The sequence below is a fragment of the Babylonia areolata genome, chromosome 2, assembly GCF_041734735.1.
Source record: "Babylonia areolata isolate BAREFJ2019XMU chromosome 2, ASM4173473v1, whole genome shotgun sequence".
Lineage (NCBI taxonomy): Eukaryota > Metazoa > Mollusca > Gastropoda > Neogastropoda > Buccinidae > Babylonia > Babylonia areolata.
In genome coordinates this window covers 70,795,581-70,800,217 of record NC_134877.1, presented here as the reverse complement: position 1 = coordinate 70,800,217, position 4,637 = coordinate 70,795,581, and positions in this window count along the sequence as shown.

The window sequence follows — 4,637 nt, the reverse complement described above, 5'->3', positions numbered from 1 at the left end:
CTGACCTGGTGGTAACACGGCCGTCAGAGGTTCCTGAGGTAACCACATGATGCAAGGCAAACTTGCCTTTCACCTTTACCTGTGGGGAAGACGGTCACTTGAACACCCCTAGGAGGCCCCTGGCCACCAGCTCCAGTGAGGCGCTGACCGGGAATTCCACTCTCACCTCAACCACACCCTGGGTGTTGGTGTGCGTGCTGGACATTCAGATGAGACGTTTAACCGAGGTGCCGTGTGCAGCTGTCCCTGCAAAACTCCAGTAGAAAACTTGACAATGATAGTAAAATACACACACAGGTGGCCCTGCGCTTTGGCGACACGCTCTCTCCGGGCACAGCAGCCCGGATTTCAGGCAGGGAAATATGTTGTGACCACAGAAAATACAGTACTAGACACTTTAACACATCTCACAGATTCTCATTTGTATCATGCACTGCACTCAGTCTCCAGAAATCAGATTTCAGACTTCATTATGTCTTCGTGAAACAAGGATTGTTTTCATGGAATCATGTCAAAACACCAGTCACAAACAAGAAGACATCCCCGAACGTCCGTTAATCTCTCTCGGTGAGCAAACATGTATCACACTTACTGACACACACGTACGCACACACAGTACCGGCGATTCCTCACCCTCTCCTCTCCCCCGCCCATTCTTTCAACTCCCCCCCCCCCCCACACACACACCAGTTCCCCCCCCCCCTCACCCCCCCCCCCCCCGCCCACACACACACACACAATGTGCGTTTTAGTCTGGCCTGGTTGGGGAGAAATGAGGGAAAGAGTTCAGCATGCGACTGAATTTAGTGAGGCTGTTATTCTGGCACATCTTCAAGGTTTCCTCTTGACCTAAATTTTACTTCCTGTTGTTTTTGTCTCCCGCGCACATCCCAAACCCCTCCCCAACCAACCTCTCACCCCCCGGCTCCCCAACCAAGCTCTCACCCCCCCGGCTCCCCCAACCAACCTCTCACCCCCCGGCCCCCCAACCTCTCACCCCCCGGCCGGCTCCCCCAACCAACCTCTCACCCCCCGGCTCCCCAACCAACCTCTCACCCCCCGGCTCCCCTAACCAACCTCTCACCCCCCGGCTCCCCAACCAAGCTCTCACCCCCCGGCTCCCCCAACCAAGCTCTCACCCCCGGCTCCCCCAACCAACCTCTCACCCCCCGGCTCCCCAACCAAGCTCTCACCCCCCGGCTCCCCAACCAAGCTCTCACCCCCCGGCCGGCTCCCCCAACCAACCTCTCACCCCCGGCTCCCCAACCAACCTCTCACCCCCCGGCTCCCCCGGCTCCCCAACCAACCTCTCACCCCCCGGCTCCCCCGGCTCCCCAACCAACCTCTCACCCCCCGGCTCCCCCGGCTCCCCCAACCAACCTCTCACCCCCCGGCTCCCCTAACCAACCTCTCACCCCCCGGCTCCCCGGCTCCCCCAACCAACCTCTCACCCCCCGGCTCCCCCAACCAACCTCTCACCCCCCGGCTCCCCCGGCTCCCCCAACCAACCTCTCACCCCCCGGCTCCCCCAACCAACCTCTCACCCCCCCGGCTCCCCCGGCTCCCCCAACCAACCTCTCACCCCCCGGCTCCCCCAACCAACCTCTCACCCCCCGGCTCCCCCGGCTCCCCCAACCAACCTCTCACCCCCCGGCTCCCCCAACCAACCTCTCACCCCCCGGCTCCCCCGGCTCCCCCAACCAACCTCTCACCCCCCGGCTCCCCCAACCAACCTCTCACCCCCCGGCTCCCCAACCAACCTCCTGCAGTGGGTGTTTTGTAAAGTTATCTCTTTCTCTCGTCCGTTTTGTATCTACATCAATTCCTCTTTCTCCACACATCTATCTCTGTCTCTCTTCCTCTTTCTTTCTCCACACGTCTATCTCTGTCTCTCTACCTCGTTCACCACACATCTATCTCTGTCTCTCTTTCTCTTTCTTTCTCCACACATCTATCTCTGTCTCTCTACCTCTTTCTCCACACGTCTATCTCTGTCTCTCTTCCTCTTTCTCCACACGTCTATCTCTGTCTCTCTCCCTCTTTCTTTCTCCACACGTCTATCTCTGTCTCTCTACCTCTTTCTCCACACATCTATCTCTGTCTCTCTTCCTCGTTCACCACACGTCTATCTCTGTCTCTCTTCCTCTTTCTCCACACGTCTATCTCTGTCTCTCTCCCTCTTTCTTTCTCCACACGTCTATCTCTGTCTCTCTACCTCTTTCTCCACACATCTATCTCTGTCTCTCTTCCTCGTTCACCACACGTCTATCTCTGTCTCTCTTCCTCTTTCTCCACACGTCTATCTCTGTCTCTCTCCCTCTTTCTTTCTCCACACGTCTATCTCTGTCTCTCTCCCTCTTTCTCCACACGTCTATCTCTGTCTCTCTTCCTCTTTCTCCACACGTCTATCTCTGTCTCTCTTCCTATTTCTCCACACGTCTATCTCTGTCTCTCTCCCTCTTCTTTTCTCTCCACACATCTAGAGAGAGAGAGAGAGGGGGGTAGGGTGTGTGTGTGTGGGGGGGGTGGGGGTGGGGGTGGGGGGGACGGGAGGGGGGGGGGGGAGGGACGACACGAAAGGAAAGGACATAAAGTTCCGTTGAACAGCGTGATGAGATTTGGAATGGACCAGTCCCCTTCCAGTCCCCAGAGACAGATAGCCGAAACGAAGACTTTGAGGGACGGCTGTGTGTGTGTGTGTGTGTGTGTGTGTGTGTGTGTGTGTGCGTGCGCGCGCGCGCGCGAGGAGGTTTGAGGGGTAAGAAGAGACAGGCTAAAAGTGTCATTTGACTGGAACTTCAGCTTGATTTATCGGGTTGTCTGAACAACTCTGGAATCAGAGCCTTTTACACAGAATGCCAGTCGTGTCAATCCAACTGTCTGATGGAGCCTTTTTCACGGAATACCTGTCGTGTCAATCCCACTGTCTGATGGAGCCTTTTTCACGGAATACCTGTCGTGTCAATCCCACTGTCTGATGGAGCCTTTTTCACGGAATACCTGTCGTGTCAATCCCACTGTCTGATGGAGCCTTTTTCACGGAATACCTGTCGTGTCAATCCCACTGTCTGATGGAGCCTTTTTCACGGAATACCTGTCGTGTCAATCCCACGGTCTGATGGAGCCTTTTTCACGGAATACCTGTCGTGTCAGTCCCACTGTCTGATGGAGCCTTTTTCACGGAATACCTGTCGTGTCAATCCCACTGTCTGATGGAGCCTTTTTCACGGAATACCTGTCGTGTCAAACCCTTTTTCACGGAATACCTGTCGTGTCAAACCCTACTTCACGGAATACCTGTCGTGTCAAACCCTATTTCACGGAATACCTGTCGTGTCAAACCCTTTTCTCGGAATACCTGTCGTGTCAAACCCTTTTTCTCGGAATACCTGTGTCAAACCCTTTTTCACGGAATACCTGTCGTGTCAATCCCTTTTTCACGGAATACCTGTCGTGTCAATCCCACTGTCTGATGGAGCCTTTTTCACGGAATGCCTGTCGTGTCAAACCCTGTGCTTCCTGTGCTGAGTTCAGGACACAGTGGATGAGCATTCTCTGTCCTGATGACCATGAAAAGCCATGGGACCTTTAATCTTTAACCCTCTCCGTACGGATGACAAGATAGGCGACGGTGCTAGCGTTTCACTGAAACGTTGCAGATGAAAGGCTGCATCGTATACTTATAGGTCGACATAGACCGTAACTACCCACCAATTTTCAGCGAAGAAAGCAGGATGCCTGCCTTCCTGGAACCTCGTCATCAGATGCTGTCTGTGTGGGGGAAAGTTGGGCAGAAAACCGACTATTGTGAGTGAGTTGATCCTAACGGTCTCTGTGTGCGTGTGTTCTTTCGTGTTCACCAAGTGCGTGCTTGCGTGTATGCGTGCGCATGGGTTTCTCTGTGTGTTTGGCTTGTGAAGATGATTATTGTTGAGGATGTCCCATCACACTGCTTTCACTTGTTGACATCTGTTCTGCGATATTGGGCTGTTGTGGTGCACATGAACCTTGCTTTTGGACTGTTGTGGTGCACATGAACCTTGCTGTTGGACTGTTGTGGTGCACATGAACCTTGCTGTTGGACTGTGGTAGTGCACATGAACCTTACTGCTCGGCTGTTGTGGTGCACATGAACCTTGCTGAATGGCTATCCATCGCTGTGCAGCACCGTGTACTCAAACAAGACGCACAGGCAATATCGGACAATTTTCTACGGACAACACAGTTGTTTATCTTATGACAGCAAGATATTTACTTTGGGTTGGAAATTCTTCCGAGCCTGATCTACTTCTGTAGACAAAGCAACGCTGGACGAACAGTTGGTTTGTCTGTTTGCCTTACATCAGTTGGTTTGTCTGTTTGCCTTACATCAGTTGGTTTGTCTGTTTGCCTTACAAAAGTTCGTCTGTCTGTTTGCCTTACAACAGTTGGTTTATCTGTTTCCCTTACAACATCTGGCTTCCTTTTTCGAGTGTTTGTGTCTGTTAGACAGACAAAGATATCCGCGTCTGGTGACTTTTAGCTGTATTGACCTTGTGACTGGAAGGGAATCTGTTCTGGCGTGGGAAGTTGATGAATGGATGTCAGCAGCGCTAGCGCGAAAAATTGTTCTCAGGTTGGGGGGTTTGCATACTCAG